The 20,319-nt window shown below is 37.4% G+C and overlaps 1 pseudogene; it reads right to left on the reverse strand.

Annotated features, from left to right (window-relative positions):
• LOC108717386 overlaps positions 1-20,319 on the reverse strand; it is a 57,983-nt pseudogene that overhangs the window by 26,776 nt on the left and 10,888 nt on the right.

Here is a 20,319-nt window from a genome sequence, read left to right on the forward strand (position 1 = left end):
CTAATCTCGCTTTAAAAAATTAAAAAACCCCAGTGTTTTTTACAACTTTTATGAGTTTTTGGCATACAGGATATAATATCACTAACATAAGTTTGAGGAGGATGTAGCTTCATCTTATCAGTTCGCTTGGTCTAAGGTGGCGAAGGAAACTCTGGCGAAAGGGGTAACGCTCTCTAAAATTTGCACTTTAGTGAATTTGCAAACGATTGTTTACCTGATGAAAGTTTGCCTGGCAATAGGGCACGGAACTGTGCTAGCGATGGTCTCTTTAGCTAGAGAATTGTTGTCTACTCCTGTTAGTAAATTGGCGATGTCCCTGTGGATGAGATTTCTGGCATATTTTCGCTAGTGATGGCCACTTCACCCTTTAGTAAATCTGCCCCATGAACACTATGTCGGATAAGGTAGCTAAGGGGCATACTGCTATCACTTTCAAAATAAGAGTCTTTTGACCATACTCTCTAACTGATGCGGAAGTCAGTTTCATTTATCTTAAAGGAAAGCAAGTTTAGACCCCATAATTTTAAAAATACCAGGGAGGCAGCGGGGATACCCGCCACCTCCCCTGCTGTGTCCTGCTCCCACAGACTAACAAGTGTGCTGCTCAGGGCATATCCTTTTATAACTAAGTGCAACAGATGACGTCATCACACATGCCGTGAATTAAAAAATTTAAAGACGCCACACACTTATTCTCACTGCCCAACATGGGTCTATTCTAGATAATTCCTGGGTGTGCTTTTAGTCTGATTCACTGTTCCTTGACCCCTGCTTGTCCTTGACTACAGCTGTACAGCTGCCTGAACCGACCTTTGCCTCTTACCGACTTTTCTTTCGGATCTTGACTCTGTACTGCGGTGACGGATTGGCTTTGACCCAGGCCAATTTCTTTGACAACTCGTAGCTCTTTCCCCGTTACTCCACTCACACGTTGCGGTTCCCTTGCCTGCCCAGAACTCTCGCCTTAATATATCTCTAAATAAACTTCTGTTGCTATTTCTTCAAATTCTGAGTGTGCACATGTGTAGTGTGTGTATATATATATATATATATATATATATATATATATATATATATTATGAATAATAGGTAATATTTTGTGTATTAAAGCATATTTAAAAATCTTCTGATTTGGTTACATTTAAAAACAAAATTACATTAAATAAAACCTGATATATCTCTAAATAAACTTCTGTTGCTATTTCTTCAAATTCTGAGTGTGCACGTGTGTGTGTATATATATATATATATATATATATATATATATATATATATATATATATATATATATAATATATATATATATATATATATATATATATATATATATATATATATATATAATATGAATAATAGGTAATATTTTGTGTATTAAAGCATATTTAAAAATCTTCTGATTTGGTTACATTTAAAAACAAAATTACATTAAATAAAACCTGATTTACTTAAATTTTGAGACTGTTCTCACCAGCCTGAAATCCTATCTGAAACCCAGCAGAACTTTCCTCAAACAGCAGCGGTCATCTAAAATCTTATGTTTATGTGTTTTTCCCCAAGTCCACCCCAGAAGGAGCTCCCTCTCACTGTGGGCACTTGGGGGATTTTCTTAGAAAAATAGTATTATTTCTCCCATCTGGGTGATTTGTACAAGTGAAATTAGCAAAACAAAGGACACAACTATTTTGAATAAAAAAAAAACTGAACCAGCAATAACTAATGTTAAATTTAAATTAAACTGAATTTGAATGAATTTAAGAAAGAAAATGTCAAAAGAGGAAAATTTTAGGTCGATAGTACCTTTATTACATACGCTGAAAAAATAGGATGGCACACACAAGTAGCAAATGTGCTAAAACCTTGGTGCTTTTATTTCGATCTCCAACACAACGTTTCGGAGGTACGACCTCCTTTATCAAGTGGGAGAACACTTAGCACATTTGCTACTTGTGTGCCATCCTATTTTTTAAGCGTATGTAACAAGGGGACCAAGTAAAGCAGCAAGGTTTCTGGATAGAGCACCACCATAATATAGCCATAGCCTTTTGAACTATTGGAAATTACTGATAGTACCTTTAACAGGAAAGATTTAGACACAAAAACAAGGCAACCAGCAAAGAAGTTTATATAAATATAATATATCCTCTGTTAAAGAAGAAAAAAAAATGATTAAAACCCAGTTTACATGTGATATATTGATGCTATTGTTCCTTCTCTAGTACACAATAGATGTACGGAAATGCCGCACAATCAGTCCTTTTGTCTGTTTTCCCATGAGTGCACATTAACTGATAAAATTACAATCCATAAATATCTTGTTAATATTGAAAGACGTGCAAATAACCTCTTACTTAGCACTATCCACTGCCAATGACTATAGATCTTAACTAGCCGTGCATTTTAGATTATGTTGGCAAGCTGGTACGCCAACCTTTCTGCCCTGCATCTTTAGGTTATTATTAATGACCAAGGTACCAGGTAAAGCCAAACAAATTTGTTTCCATTGAACGGATCTCTATCTGTGTCGGGAAATTTGTGCTGCCCCAAACAAACCTCATTAACGGAGTCCACTTTCTGACAAAGAGCAAAGCATCGGAGAGACTAATGACATCTATTTGTCCTCATATTGAGGGGTGTCTGGAGGACGGTGTTTTGTAAGCATTTCTGCAAAATTAGCTCAGAGGAAGTAAGAGGGCTGAGAAGTGAATTCATGGAATGAGACAGCTCGGCAACAAAATATTTATATTTAATAGGCTGACGTTACAAAAGAACATTCTACAGCCTGTCGACATTTAAAGGTGCAGTAATTCTGAAAAAAAGTTGAGCTAAAAGGGCTACTAATGTTATCAAATGTTGTCTGCTTTTAATAACCATAGAATTAGGCAGCTGTGTTGCAGAACTGGGCAAGAAATACTGTGCATTATGCTATGGGCTTCCTTTATAGCAGGGAAGATCTGTAGCTCCCCAACTTTTTTTTTTGCTCACTCACAGCATATGCTCTGGGCTGCTCTCACTTACCTGAGCTTAAGGACCAGGGATGCCACTTGGCCAGTATTTTGTTGGCCTAGCTTGTAAAGATATTTACCAGCATCCGGTGCGCTCCCATAAATGTGCACATGGCTGAATCGATTCCTGTATGCGTCTAGACGCAGGACGTCATGTCGTCTACGTTCTGATTTTTTGAATTGGTGCAAAATCTGACTCTATTTATGGAAAAGTTAGAAGTAGATCTGTGCCTAAAACTTAGCCTTACTTCTACTGCTGTGATATCCTGTCGCCGATCCTGCCTGTTTTTGACCACGAACCTCTGCCACAGTCTCGACCTTCTACTTGTGACTTGATTCTGAACCTACGCTACCTGCCCTCAACCCAGACATGTTGACCAAGCCTTCTGTCTTAACCCTGGTACCTTGCTTCAAACTTACTAATAGCCTCACTGGCATCTCTCCACCCGCAGTCCTCCTGTTCAACCTTCGGGTATGATTTGCAATGCGTTAGCCGCTTGTGGGTCGATATCAACTGAGTTATTCTTCTCTGAAACCCCCAGTAAGCCTGACATAGCTTGTGAAACACATGCCAGTGCTGAGGCTGGTACAGTTATTACAAATTTACCAGTAAAGGAGCGGCTGGTTCAGCCCATTCAGTGTCACAGACCACACCATTTGTCACTGCTCCCCGACAGCTGGTAATTATTTAAAAAGGTGTCAACCCTATTAGCGGCCGAATAATAATATACAGCATAATTATAATAAAAGTCATCATCTCTGTAGCTTTTTAATTTAATAATCTCTAGCTTCTATGACAGCAGAATATTATTTTCTGTTTAAGAATTTCCAATGATCCTTAATCTTAGCTTCCTAGCAGCTGACCAGAGCATACGGAGCATGTGCAATGTCACTGACAGGACCCTGTGAACATATTTGGAGGCCTGGATCATTACTGTTATACTAGTCTGGTACAGTAAGTTCAGTATGTAAAGTACAGCATTTTTAGCCATATTCAATTTTAGGCTTGTCCATTAAGAATTGATATGCAAATAACCTTCGGTGGCACCCTGTCTCTTGGCAGACAGAAATGAGCAGTAGTGATGAGTGAAATTTTTCGAAAATAAAACCCATAGAATTCAAAGGGTGAAAAGTTTGTGCGTCAAAAAAGATTTTGTTGCCCATACTTCAATGCATTTCTGCGATTTTTCTTTGCTTGGTCTTAGCTGGTGAAAAGCTGACCTCTGCTATATATTTTTAGTAGTCAGAATGAGAAGTAGAGAAAGGGACAAGCAGATACTGCCTTTACTTGCAGCTACATGTAGAAAGTATTTACAATATTTGTCCAATTTAAAAGACGTGGAAATCCAATCACTTTTACTCTGGGCCATTGGTCCTTTTTGGAACACCTACTGCACATAGGGTAATATTTGGATATTACATCAAGGAAGGAACTAGGGGTTGGCATGATAGGCAGCTGTCTGGTGCACATATGTAGGGAGGGTACAATTCAGGGGGAGGAAATTAGTTCCATTAAGTTCCAGCAAAGGCAAGCAAGAGCAGAAGCAGGTGAATGAGCGGGGGGAAGTGGTGAGCGGTGAGGTCTGAGTTTGGGTGCAAAAGAGGTGGTCTTGTGGTGAATTTATGCAAGGTGGGTGATGAGCAAGAATGGCCTGGGGCCAAAAGGTACTTATCTTCAGCACCAGTATATCTTGGCCTGTCTTTGTTTTACCTACTGTGCATTTGTAAGTCTCTGCTAGAGACACCTGGGAAAAATAAGTAAGATGGCTGCATGGAGCAGCATTAATATTGTCCCTGAGCTGGGAAATCCTGTTCACTGGCAAATCTGTACTTGCTTGTACTTAGTATAGTGTACTACGGAAAGAACCCAGAAAACCACAAGTCCCAAGCATTCTAGATATTACATCTCGTACCTGTACATGGCCACTGAACCCCTCAGGGCATATTTAAATAGGGCAGGGAAGGTCGGAAACTAGAAAAAAGGGTACAACCCACCATGTTTTTTACCTGCTTGCAATCTGCCCCACTCTTTGCACGATGAGTGCAGGTCTGTTTTTTTTTTTTGCAGGAGATTTTGTACCCCGTAGTGCTCTACCACTTGTGTCTGGGGGTCTTTCTAAATGACCCCTCTAGTGACTTCTAATATCATTATAATTTACAGAAGTTACTTTATCATTTATGGAGTGATATTTGGAGGTCCATTTATCAAAGGTCCAATTTCGAATTTATTTGAATTTTTTTAAATTCAAATAAACTCACAATTCGACTGGGAGGTTATTTAAGAAAAAAATTCAATGTCTAATATTCAATCGAATGGTTCTGACCTGAAAATTCGTGTGTGTGAATCGAGTTTTTATCCCGAAAAAAACTTGAATGTCAGGAAGGCTATTGACATCTCCAAATGGCTCAACGGACCTCTGCCATTGACTTGTACATGAATTCGGCAGGTTTTAGGTGGTGAATATTCGAATTAGGACTGGTGGAGGTGTGATATATATCACATTCAAATTTACATTCATATAGAGGGATTAAAATTTGAATGTGTGAATTTCGACACTCGGAAATTTGAATTCAAATTTACTATTCGACCATTGATAAATCTGCTCTTTAAAGTTTCTGCTCCTGCCTTGTTGGAAATGCTGTCCAAGACATCATGGCCCCCAGAACTGATAAAGGGTTCCATAGACTATTGTTTGATTTTATATGATTTTTAAATTTTTTTGAATAGATATATTTCACAGTAGAGGACGCATGATTGCACATCCACTCACACAATTACGCTATCATAACTACTAAAGTAAGCAGGATAACTGTTTTTATATATGAGTCTGACTGGAAGATCAGGGATGGAGATGTTTATATTTACAGACTCAGCCTCTTTTGCCGTGTCCTTGACAGCGAAAGCAGGGACACTATTCAGTGACAAAGTGGTCTTCATACTGGAGTTCATAAATTTCCCTCGGCTTTGGATGAGTTCAAAGAATTACCATGTAAGAAAACCCTTACAGAGGGAATTTATCTGATTATAGTAGTAATAATTACCCAGCTGTTTATTGCAGATAGAGAAATAATTCATGTAGGCAATAGGCCGTGGTGGCAATGACACCCTGCATTTAGTAAATATGCAAACTGTTCCATTCTAATTAAGCAAGCATGAGGATGCCCTTATTTAATGTATAAACTAAAAGTGCCTTCCTGACAAGTGATGAATTGTTACATTGCGCAAACTCTTGCCACAGAATTATTGGCATGAACTTGGGTCTTAACTTCATTAAGAGATCTTATGGGATATTTAAATGAGGATGGACAGCATAACAAGGCCTATCTGACAGCCAATAATATGTTAGAGTTTAATGCAAATGCACCAAATTTAACTTGCTCTGTTGTTGCTGGCATAAGCCCTTATTTCAGGAATATGCAGCACAGGAAAGTTGCATCTTAATAATGTTGACCTTAAATATCTCAAGATTTATAAAAGACACCCTTGTTTCAAGAAACAATACATGTTTAGTTTAAGAAAAGGCTTCGTACTCACCTTGCCTCATGGCAGAAACGCCCCTGCTTGTTGTTTGGTTTCTTTATATAATTCACTAGGAATTCACTAGGAAACTGTGGGACAATTCAAACTGTGCGACTTTATTAAATTGTCACCTAAAAAAACTCAAATTATTCATATTATCGAACAAAAAACTCCAATTTATTGGATTATCGAATAAAAACCAATGTAAAGCAGTCTAAAACTTCAACAATCGCGAAGACAAAAAAGATTATTAAAAGGGACAATCCGCCATTGACTTTTACATGACTTTGACAGGTTTTAGCTGGAGTATTTTCAGATTTAAATTTTTAGCATATTTGGAGTATAGTAAATCTCGAAATTTTAGTTATTTTTTTTCCCTCTAAAACATTTTTTCCCCTTAAAAACTCAAAAAATATGAGGCTTCATAAATAGGCCCCTAAGTCATCTACATGCAATTGGATATCTGTTGAATTGAACACAACCACTTTGGCAATGTACTACAGCTACTGGTGCAACCAATGAAATGTCTGCTATTATTCCAGTTCCTTCAGTTTATTTAAAAAAAATATATAATTCCTAGATTGAAACACACACATTTAGACAGGATGAATTTAAGCATGACTTTTTTTTAAATTTCTTAAATTGAATTATTTTCAGTGGTATAACAAATAGCATGTTTTCCAAAAAGCTGAAGAGGTAATCTCTTGTGGAAGTGGCATGGCCACAGGATAGGCAGATAAACCACACCCAAGGATATAAATGAAAGTTTTTTCCTGTTTGGTATGGAATTTTTCACTTGGTATCAAGTAGACATTTTCAGTTTATTATCTATGAATTTCCAAGGTCCCTTTCCTTAGAACAGCTATTTATTTCAATCCAATTTACGTAATATTCTGCTTAAGACTTTTTTTACCCCAAGTGCATCACAGCCCATTTATCCATAGTGAAACTCATCTGCAACCTAGTTGCTCAATTTTCCAGTCCGTCCATGTCCGCCTGTAATCAATTTACATCCTCCCTGTATTTACCCTGACACATAATTTACTATCATCTATACAAATTGAAACATTACTCACAATCCCCTCTTCAATGTCATTTATAAAATGCATGTTAAACAATAAGGGCATCAAAATAACCCCCAGTGGGATATTATTATATTCTCATGCGTGTTAGCAAGGCTTTCCTTTTATTACCAAGAAGAAAGTATTATGTGCCAACAGGCATCTAGTCTATTGGTATCTTTCCAAAAAGCAATGGGCAGCTGTAAATTGGATCTATCGGTGCCTTACAGGGAGGTACTAAAGAGACATAGGATGTTGTAACTCTAAATATGATCGAACATAATCATTGTGGCCAAATCAATTGACAATTGCGATTTATGACATTTTATTGTTCCATCCTCATTATTGTGTTATGACATCAATATTAATGAAGCAAACTAATTCATTAAAAGGTTCCATTATCTGCATATACGTGAAGTTATACCCAGGCTGCAATTGAACCAGGGTGTCAGTGCCGTTACCATTGTGTTGCCTTGCATAAAATAAATACATAGAATATAATACCCTGTCCTGTGGCATTAAAGGTGCTTTTGAATATATGCTAGTAATTTTGGATTTTCCGCGATAATTAAGGGGGGGGTTATTTATCAAGGTTCGGATTTGAAGTCGAATGTATGGTATTTATTAAGCAAAAAATATTCAAAAATTCTAATTAAAAAAATTGGTATCTAAAAGTTGGCAAGTTCATTTAGAAGTCAATGGGAGTTATTAAAGCAATTTTTTTTATAAACTCAAAAATGTGAAGAAAAAAAAACTCGACAAACGTGAGGGATTCAAGTTTTTTCCATGACTGTATTCAAACGAGATTTTTTTTACATTCATTAATGTTTTTCATAAATAAGCATTCAAGTTTTTTTAAATTATGAGTTTATTAGAAATAGAAAAAAACCTCACAAATTAAAATTTTGACAAAAAGGCATGTAAGGGGGTTCAGGTCCGGACTGAGAATTAAAATAGGCCCTGGTCCCTCAGGTACACAGAGGCCCAATCAGCCCACATAGAGGCCCAAACAGCCCCAACCAGACCACTAAATACTGACTTTCTATGGCACCTTATAGCAGCCCCTCTGGCATTTGCCAGAACCCACAGAAGTTTATTTACTAAAACTTTAAATTTTCACATTATTTTAGCAAAACAAATTTAACCAAACTCCCATTTAATCTTTCAATAATTTAATTTAATCCCGTTTAATCTGATTTTTTCAGATTAGAATTTACGGATTATCATACGAAACCCAGAACAGATCATGATATCTTCCAATTGTAAAAGGGATGTCTGCCATTGACTTCTACATGACCTTTGCAAGTTTGAAATGGAGTATTTTTTTATTCAGTCTTTTAGCTGCCTCGGGGTATAATAAATCTTGAAAGATTTCAGTTTTTTTCCATAAAAAAAATGTGTTTTCCCCTTAAAACTCTGACCAGAAAAAATGGACTTTAGTAAATAACCCCCTAATTGTCCTGAAAGCTCTAGGCCAATCTTGTCCAATGTTTGCCATGTAATAGGCCACTAATCTGTAGATGAACTATAATAAAATATTTGTATGTCCCAACCATCAGCCACCAGCGGCTTTGTGGAAATTAATTAATTTGGATATATGCAACATTAGCAGTATTTGTGTGGTCACCTTTAAAAATAAGGTGAAATAGTATCAGACTGTTAGGGGCAGATTTAAAAAAATAGATTTATTTAATTTTCTTTTTCAAATGTAAAATCAGAAAAATCTCAAATGTTCAATTAATTACGGGGAGAAAAAAAACTAGATCAAACATGCGGAAAAAGCCTTACTGGAACAAACTGAAATCACGTTTTAAAAACTTGAAGCTAAAAACAGCTTGAAATTGTAAAACACGGCTCCATCAACATGAACTCATTTGTTTTTACACTCGCAAACTTGAACTTAAAGGAGAAGGAAAGGTAATTTAAACTTGGGGGTGCCAAAAGTTAGGCACCCCCAAGTCATTATTTTTAATTACCTGGGCCAGTGGTCCTATCAGAAGAAAACTGCACCGGCCCAGGGTTATTCCATTGAGCACCACGGATCGATCCTCTACCTGCTTCTTCTGTCTTCTCACGGGTGCTCCTTTGCAGTAGAGTGAAAAGCCGAACTTTTACAAAAAAGCCAGATATTTTATTCTACAGTGCATGCATCTGCCCTGGGAAATTTGAAAACCAAAAAAGCAGTAAGAGGATGGATCTGTGGTGCTCTCTGGAAGAACCCAACGCCGGTGCAGTTTTGTGCTGATAGAAGCACTGGCCTGGGGTGTCAGGTAAGTAAATAAAAGCATCTAACTTTTGGCACCCCAAGTGTAAATTACCTTTCCTTCTCCTGTAAAAAAATTGAATTGCTGGAAGAACTCTAATTTAAATATCAATAAATTTGCCCCTAAGGGACAGATTTATTATTAATAAATGAGGTGTGGGATTGGGCAAAATGAGGTAGAAAAATGCTAGTAGTTCTTTGTCTCAATTGCATTTTGCTGGCTCGCTCAGTTTTTTCCCCATGATTATTTGTTATCAATCATGTTTTTTTTCTTAAACAAAATCTTAAATAAATGGCTAACCACCTTAAACCTGGAATATTAATAAACCTGTCCCTAAAGGCGCACCATTCACCTCAGCGCCAGATGCTTCAATATAAACTAGCCACATCACTGCACTTCTATGAATACTATGACTAAGCTATATTATATATGTTTAATGACATGAACTTCAGTGATATTAAATCATTCCAGTGCAAAAAAATATATTAAAGGGGTTCAAATTTCAGTTTACTGTCACAACAGCTTTTTGCCGAGCTGGAATTTCTTGTTTCAGTTTAACACACTTGTTGAGGATGATCAGATGATTTTATCTTGGAATAGCTTCTCCTTGTTTTCCTTCAGCCTGAACTGCTTTATAAATGCATTGCCATCTACTGGCCTATTTTTTTTTACAAAACACATACATTTTAAACCAGAACTTGATTGTGTTCCCTAAGAAATAGGACATTATTCAGAAGAAGAAAAATAATAAAATATGCTATACATACCTCATTGTGCCATCATGTATAATTCTAAAATGGTATGAATGCATATCCAACAATAACAAACAAGGGATAATTTTTATTGAACCATTAAGTGGGGGTTCAATAAAGCTGTGAGCACAAAATTACAGACAAATTCAAGAGGTCCTCTGCACTCAACCCATTATCAATATATTCAAGACACTGAGACATTTTGGGGCAAATTCACTAAGATTCGTAGTTGCGCCAGCGTCCGCTTCGCCACACTTCGCCACACTTCGCCAGGTGTATTTTCGCCAGCGCTGCGCAAATTCACTAAAATCCAAAGTTGCGCTCAGGGGAAGCGTAAGGTTGCGAAGTTGCGCTAGCGTTAATTCGCCAAGCAAAGCAAACTTACGCTAGCGATGATGAATTTGCATATGGCGCAAAATTAAAGTTACAATGGAAGTATACGTAGAATCACTACACAAGCCTGGGAAACCTTCAAAACAGCAAATAAAATGTTTATTTTGCCCTACACATGTGCCCACTGTATAGTTAAGGTACCATGAGTTAGGAAATGTAGGGGGGAAGGAGGGTAGCCCCAAAAAAAATTTCGCTCTTTTTCAGCCTATCACCCATTAAAAAAGAAAAAACGCCAGCGTTTTTTGGGACTTAGAAATTTTTTTTAACTTTTTTTGAAGCAATCCCTATCTACTCTATTGCACTTCGCCTGGTCTGAGGTGGCAAAGGAAGTCTAGCGTAAAAGGTAGCGTTCAGAAAAATGCGCGCGTCAGTTGAATTTGTGTAAATTCGCCAGGCGTAAGGGTGCGAAGTAACACTAGCGAATTTACGCCAGCGTCCATTAGTGAATCGGCGAACTAACGAAAATGCGCTACGCTAGCGAATTAACGCTATCGTTAGGCGATTCGTCCTTTAGTGAATTTGCCCCTTTGTGCCTTAAGCTAATAAAAATGCCTTACCCTTTAAACAAAACAGGTATTGTTTGTCCATAAATTGCAATATATTTAAGATGGTTAACTACGTCAAATTCATCCCTGGTATGACCAGTCCTCGACTCAACTTTCATCTGAATTATTAAGAATTCGAAAGCTGCATTATACATTTTACACAGAGACCAAGTTTCATCTGCAACTCACTATCTTTCAAGGTTAAAACTCCCAAGCATGGTTGCCCTTTTATTGGCCACCAATTGGATCACCTGACTGTAGCTGGAAAGGGTGGCAGCTCAAATCAATTGGAGAGCATGGCAATGGCAACCTTTAGAGTTATGCATAGAAATGAAAAGAATGTACACTTCTCCGTTGCGATGCATATACACTGAGTAAGGCATAACAGACAGAAAACTAGAGGCTATAAATATCAGAATGTGGAGACCTTATTCTGCATTTTTTTTTCATTGTGCTGTGCTTTTTTGGCAACATAAGTGCGTTGGCATGAAAATTCAAAGTTAAAAGGCTCACTGTCACCAATGGTCACTACCTTGGCCACCAATGGACACATCTGTGTGTACAATCTTACACTTCTGTTCCTAATCCCTGGTACTTGGCCTATCCCTGACATTTATGCCTTGCTGGGAACTCTTGACTCTATTCCCTTGCTTATTCCAGTACCTAACTTTCTACCTTGTCTAATCTGGCTTTTTGTTTGCTACTTTCCTTTCTGTGCCCCAATACTTGCGTCTCCTTGCATCATGCATGTTTTAAAAAAAGAAATTTGTTCTAAACTTCCAAACCCGAACTCCATTAATTTACCAATAATTTTTCTCAAAAAATAAAAAAATTGGTGCAAACAAACATTGCGACAAAATCAAGTGTCAATTACAATCGTGCAAAGCTGCTGTGTAATCATTGGGGCACCAATGAAGCTGAAATAGGGCTAAATGGCACATGTTACTAAGCAGATAAGACCTGTAGACTACAATGGATTTAGTTCTTAAGGTGGCCATACACGGGCCGATAAAAGCTGCAGACAGACCGTGTCTGCAGCTGATTGGCTCGTGTATGGGGCCCCCTGACGGGCTTCACCGATCGAAGTCGGCCAGATCTCGATCAGATGGGAGGAAAATCCCGTCTGATCGCGGTCGCATCTATTCGTTGATGCGGTCCTGCAATCCGACCGCCCATTACTATTCATTAGGATCCGATCGTTGGGCCCTAGGGCCCACAATCGGATCAGCCCGATATTGCCCACCTCAAATTACGGGGCAGATTTATTAATGGTCGAATATTACATTCAAATTCTCAATTTTTTTTTTTGGTGTCAAGATTTTCACATTCGAATTTTAACTCCCCCATTCGAATGTGAGATTTATCACGACCATGGAAACAGTTCTAATTTGAATACTCACCACCTAAAACCTGCCAAGTTCATTTACAAGTCAATAGCAGTGGTCCATTGAACCTTAATTGCCTTCCTGACATTCACGTTTTTTTCAGAGGGAAAACTCTATTCGAATTCGATTTAAATTTTAAGGTTGGGACTATTCAATCGAATATTAGAAGTTCACATTTTTTCTCAAATAACCTCCCATTCGAGTTGTGCGCACATTCAAATTTATTCACATAAATTCAAAATTCGACCTTTGATGCATCTGCCCATATATTTTAATTACTTTTAAACACCTTACTTTTATAATCAGCCCATTGCAAATGAGCCCTAATGTTTGTTATTATTTGTTTACTGGGTAGGAATTCTTACATACATTCCAACCCAGTAACATTTGCCCTGTTAACACTTGACAATCGTTTATCCTTCTTGTTTCTATGGGATCCGCAGTGGTGTGTGTACATTTATATACATATTTCATATAAATGAAATATTATTTGTAATGAATGACAATGTTTTATCACACTTTATAATGATCAGGGTAGTTGACACCGAGCCAAAATGCAAAGTGTTGATTTCTTGTAATTGTGAACAACAGTATCAAAAAGGCTGTAAATTGTGGTGCTGGAAATAAAAACCACTTAATATTCCTTTTCACCATGGGGCATATATATATAAGACCTCTTTGTGAATGGGTTTAAAGGTGCTGATCGCATTACTTTAGATGCGGTCTCCCCCTCCCCAACCTTTCAAGAGTTATTAAGCTGCATACTAAGAGTTGTCAGGTAGAGTACACTATAACAAAAAAAAAAAAACGCCAGTTGATGCTATGAAAGTAACATTATGGGAGGCTATTTTGAGAAGCAGCAAAAGATTTCAACTTTAAGGATGAAATTACTTAAAATATACTGAATCATATCCCAAATAAAAATGTAAATTAAACGTAAAAGCCACTACAAGTGGAAAGTGGTACTCCACCCAATTTTCTGCATAATGAAAGAAAATTTCATTCTAAGCAACCATAATACATGAGTCAAATAATTTCAGTGGTTACCTGCACTTCCCATTTCCATGTATTAACACAAACATGCAGAGATGGTGAAATTCTCCTATAAAGGTCAAGTGTCAAAACATATGTAGTGATCATTAGATAGATATAGATTATTGAGCCTTGACAAATGACTGTATGCGAAACAAAACAGATGTATTATTGAGATGCTCAGGGTCGGATTTGTACTTCAAGGAGAACTAAAGCTTAACTAAAGAAGTAGCTAGAAATGATATACATTATGTTTTGGGCTTCTGTACCAGCCCAAGGCAACCACAGCCCTTTAGCAGTAAAGATCTGTGTCTCCAAAGATGCCCCAGTAGCTCCCCATCTTCTTTTCTGCTGATGCTCTGTGCTGCTGTCACTTACTGAGCTTAGGGACCCACTCACAATATACAGTACAATTAAGAATATAAAAGTCACAATACAAGGCTTGATCAGTAATTAATACAGATAATTACTACATGGCAGCACAGAAACCAGTGCAATTAGCATCAGAATTTAATAATCCGCAAACCTGTAGCATCAGCTTATATTACAGACCAACCTCATTTTCTGCAGGATAATTAGTGACGAGCCCTAAGCTTAGCTTCTCAACAGCTGCTCAGAGCCCACTGAGCATGTGAGTGTCACAGACACTTTCCAAGATGGTGACCCCCTGTGACAAGTTTGAAGTCCTGGATCATTGCTGCTATTGACAAGCTGAAACTTTAGGCTGGTGCAATAAGTTCAGTATATGAAATTTGGCATTTTTAGTCATATTCATTTTTAGGTTTTAGTTCTACTTTCAGACGACTCTATGCCAGCCTATGTCCTCTCTTTCTGTCCTACATATGCAGCTTTCCGGCACTCAAGTTGCCAAGGGACTTTGCTCATGGGTTTTTTAAACAACTACCAAAATCTCATGTGCACCCAGTCCTCAAATTAGGAAGTAGATGCAGTTGGGCAGTACACTGCCTATAAAATCCTGCCACACTAGGCCCAGGCCTTTGAGGCTTTCCCACAAATCCCGGCTTGGAGACACTACTTGTTGCAGTTCTAGCGCTGCCTGGAATTGATCTCTGGACCCCGGTGCTGCAATAGTAATCACTGTGCTGTCCCCACTGCGTGAATTTTTGAATTCTCAGGGAGCTTATGCATGTGGCCTGGAAGTACCACATCCACAAGACAAGTGTTCATTTCAAGGCACCCTTGTATCCGTGTACCCCACCTTGCACCCAGTTCATCAAAGCAGGCTCAACAGGCATACTTGGCCCTAGCCACAAGTTGAGTGTGTTTTATATATGGAAGTACCTTTGTGGATAACCTTTACATTCCCACAATTCTGCTTGTAATGCTGCATTAGTAAATGATCCCTGTACCGTCTAATTGTACGTTTCCAACATTTTCTTAACTATAAACGACAAAGAGGTTTTTCACTTTTTAAACCCTGAGAAATCCGTGACCTTCAATACAATTAGGAAGTTTTTAACAATGATTGTAGCAAAACAATTATTGTCATTGATCTGCGCCGAATGGATAATTTTAAACGAAATCGTTGTATGCTCAGCAGATTACAGCTTGTTAACGGGCAAATTCTAAATGACCTCTTATGCTAGTCAAATCAATGATGCATATTTCTCATTAAATAACATCCAAATGTAAGTGGTCTTATAAATAATGTTTATTTCCAGCACTAAACAAATGGCAAAAACCTTAATACATCAAAGCCATCTGCTCACAGAAACATTCCTCATAATAAGGTTTACTTTTGTTGCTTAAATCTGATACAGAGCGTAAATGGCTAAAATCGTAGATGTTGATTCATACTATAGGCAGATGAAAGTTACAGTAATATGGTTCTGATTTAGGGCTCCTCAGGACTCGAGTTATAAAAATGTAAATTAGGGCCAGTGTTAAGTAGAGTCAAGGGAGCTTACGGCAGCAAGAGAAGAATTTTTTTCTTAAGCAAAGTTCTCGATTTATGCTTTACAAGGACCTTTATATTTGAAGCCTGGTCTTTCCCATCGGCAATACTGCGCTATCATTACAATATCTTTATTTCAATGACAAAATTAATAAAATACATATAAAGATGAAGCACAATAAAGTCATGGAGCAATTGAGATCTTCAGCATTTAGAATGTTATTGATTAGAGGCAATTTGCATGGTAAATCCAATTAGGCTTGCATGAATTTGTGTGTTAAAAGACACTGAAAGGCATTTATTGTTATAAGTGCTGTTCTGAGAAATACAACACCATCTAAATATCTTAATATTTTGTTTCCTGCTACTCCAGCCTCTTGGGCAGCTTACAGGGAAGGATTCTAGATGGTGTAAGTTTCCTTCACTTAGCAAGGAGGCACAATTTTTAAAGAGGACTCAAGGTGTTTATTTATAATGCTGGCTACATGCAATAATAGCGGCTCTTGTTTGTGTTTGGGGCTCTAGACATACGACCGCTAAAGAGACATTTAGGGGCAGATGTATGAAGGGTCGAATATCGAGGGTTAATTAACCCTCGATATTCGACTAGGAACTAAAATCGGTCGACTTCGAATATCGAAGTCGAACGATTTAGCGCAAATCCTACGATCGAACGATCGAAGGATTATTCGCTCGATCAAACGATTAAATCCTTCGAATCGAATGATTCGAAGGATTTTAATCCAACGATCGAAGGAATATCCTTCGATCAAAAAAACTCAGGCAAGCCTATGGGGACCTTCCCCATAGGCTAACATTGACTTCGGTAGCTTTTAGCTGCCGAAGTAGGGGGTCGAAGTTTTTCTTAAAGAGACAGTACTTCGATTATCGAATGGTCGAATAGTCAAACGATTTTTAGTTCGAATCGTTCGATTCGTAGTCGTAGTCGAAGGTCGAAGTAGCCCATTCGATGGTCGAAGCAGCCCAAACAAACACTTCGAAATTTGAAGTTTTTTTAATTCGAATCCTTCACTCGAGCTTTGTAAATGTGCCCCCAAGGTTTGAGTTCTAAATTTGAATTCTCAATTTTATTTTTGGTCAAAACTCATAAATTGGAATTTTAAATCACCAATTCGAATTTGAATGTGAGATTTATCACTCTCAACCCATGAAAGAGTTCTAATTCAAATAATTAACCCTCGATATTCGACCGTAGAAGTAAAATCCTTCGAATTCGAATATCGAAGTCGAAGGATTTACCGCTATTCCTACGATCAAAGGGATAATCGTTCTAACGATTCGAAGGATTTTAATCCATTGATCAAAGGATATTCCTTCGATCAGAAAATTGTTAGGAAGCCTATGGGGACCTTCCCCATAGGCTAACATTGGCCTCGGTAGGTTTTAGGTGGCGAACTAGGGGGTCGAAGAATTTTTTAAAGAGACAGTACTTCGACTATCGAATGGTCGAATAGTCGAATGATTTTTAGTTCGAATCATTCGATTTAAAGTCAAAGGTCGTAGTCGAAGGTGGAAGTAGCCCATTCGATGGTCGAAGTAGCCATATTTGACCATTCAAAATTTGAACTATTTTTCCTCTATTCCTTCACTCGAGCTAAGTAAATGGGCCCCTTATTCTATCCCTTTTTTTATTATTAAGGCCAGTCCGAGAAACCACAAGGAGTAGCTGCAACCCCATAGTTAACTCCTTAAACCTATCGTTTTCAAAGTGTAAGGTAGGTCCCCCTAGAGAATTTACTCTGTTGTTGTGGTGTACAGTTCTACTTCTTAAACAATAATCCAACATTCCATATAAATTTTTGTCTCATGAAGTGAGACTTCATACACAGTAGTCACATCCCAAAGAGAGACCCCAGTACACAGGCCATATAATTTGATGAAGTCAAACAAAAGCAAACGTTGGGAGAGACTTACTGTTACTTGAAAAAGAGGAGCCCAGATGATGTATAAAAAGTAGAAAATCTTTATTTAGTACATAATTAAGCAGCTTAATTATGTCCTAAATATATATATTCTACTTGTTATCCATCATCTGGGCTCCTCTTTTTCAAGTAACAGTTAGTCTCTCCCAACTTTTGCTTCAAGTAGCAGTAAGTCTAGGTCCCCCTAGAGATTTGTGAGTTTTGACCATAAAAAATGTTTGATTGTTGTCCAGTTTGATTGAAAGTTGTCCAATTTGGCTGTTTTTAGGGACTGAATCTAAACATGGCGATGAAGTCTGGGGCAAACAGATTAAGAGGGACACACGCATGCAGAGTAATATAGTTAAGGGACCTGTTATGCAGAATAACAAAATTCTTTAATTTGGATCTTCATACCTAAAATCTACTAGAATATCATGTAAACATGCAATAAACCAAATAAACTGGTTTTGCCTTCCTATAATTATTAATTGTGTCTTAGTTTGGATCAAGTACAAGGTTCTGTTTTATTATTACAGAGAAAAAACGAAATCAAATTTTAAATATTTGGATTATTTGATAATAATAGAAACTGTAGTAGACGGCCTTTCCATAACTCAGAGCTTTCTGGATAATGGGTTTCCGGATAACAGATCCTATACCTATCCATAAACCATCTGTCTTTGTTATTTAGTATGTAAACACATACACACGTGCACATACGTGTGCAGATGCTATACACCTCCCATACATGTCCAAATCCACATCTGTTTGTGACAATATCAATGTATAAAGGCAGAAAGTTGTCTTTGTCGAGTGCTACAGCCCATCAACGTAATAATGGGCAGACAAAAAAAAAAATAAACTATTGCTGGAATAGAAAGAAGTAACTCCTGGCAGAGAAGGTCAAAAACACTACAAGTAGTTTTATTGCACTTCCAATAAGATAAAAAGATATAGGTCTAGAAAAAGATCCTGCACTGCATCACTGCCAGGGAACTCTGTAGGAGAGATATGTGGGCAACTAAAGATAAATGGCAAGTGGGATTTTTCCTGCACTGTCCACAATAAATCTTTGTTATAAAGGGAAAAAAAAAGAAAACAAAGAAACAAGCGGAAAAAAAGAAACATGCTCTGCAAAGTGGAACTGGGTTTATTTCATAAAGACCTAGATATCAAACATTATTTTTTACTTGTGTATGCAAAAGGCGAAAGTTACCCAGAGGGCAAAAAAGATTCTTTTAACCATGAGTTTTTCTGTGGCTCATGTATAACAATAAGGACAAATCCTTTGAGGTTTAAAAAATAAAAATGTCTTCATTAGTTGTACAATATTAAGGTTGTTGCCTGATCAATTTAACATTTTTTTTGTAAAATCGTAAATCTCAAAAGCCTGCATTTTACATCAATTATTTAGCCAATACATATTATCACAGAAAATAATTTTCCTTATTCTTAGCTATAGCACCACAACACTCGCTCTCTCTCTCTCTTTAACTCTTTAAAAGGAACATTTTTTAATCCAACTGATTGAGCTCATGTCAAACAGAAGTGTATACATGTATTCGATCAGTTATGCGGAAACCCATTATTCAGAAAGCTCCAAATTACAGGAAGGCTGTCTCCCATAGACTCCATTTTATCCATTTTGAATCTGTGATAATAAAACAGTACCTTGTACTTGATCCAAACTAAGATATAATAAATCCTTATTGGAAGCAAAACAAGCCTATTGGGCTTATTTAATGTTTTAAAGATTTTCTAGTTGACCTAACGAATGAAGATCCAAATTACAGAAAGATCCCTTTTCCCGGAAAACCCCAGGTCCCAAGCATTCTGGATAATAGGTGCCATACCTCTATATTTTTTGAAGTTTGGTGTGAATTTTTTCTATGTAACTCCAACCGAATGAGTTTATGTCAAAAAGGGGTGAATTTCCTGTTAAAGAGGTCAAAGGAAAAAAATATTTATCTACCCTATATACAGTATATACAGAGAGAGAGTGTTGTGGTGCCTTCGCTTCACATAAAAGGGATTTTATGTAATAACATTTATTGGCTAAATAATTATGTAAAAAATGCAAGTTTTTTTGGACATTAAGATCTCTGCATCCATCTGAGCAGCTTTTGAGAAGCCAAGATTGGGGTAGTCACAAATCATCAAGCAGAAAATGAGGTTCACCAGTCATAGACGTCGATGCTACAGTGCTGAGCTTTAAATGAACTACTTATCAGGCTTGTATAATGATGTTTATAGTCTATGTATTAGGTATATTGTTGGCCCCCTAAACTCAGGTAAGTGATAGTAGCTCAGAGCATGTGCTGTGAATCTGCAGAAAAGAAGACGGATAGCTGCTAAAAGGCTGGGGGTGGCCTTGGTTTGGTACAAAAGCAGAAATTAGGGCCCATTTACAAAGTGCTTCTGCAGCTGCAGTGACTGTAAGGTGACCATAGTTGGCTATGCAAACCAGCACTATTTGGGGTAAATGTATCAAAGAGTGAAGTTCCGCCACTAGAGAGAAATTCCGC

Source organism: Xenopus laevis, chromosome 5S (genome assembly GCF_017654675.1).
Source record: "Xenopus laevis strain J_2021 chromosome 5S, Xenopus_laevis_v10.1, whole genome shotgun sequence".
In the NCBI taxonomy this organism is placed as follows: Eukaryota; Metazoa; Chordata; class Amphibia; order Anura; family Pipidae; genus Xenopus; species Xenopus laevis.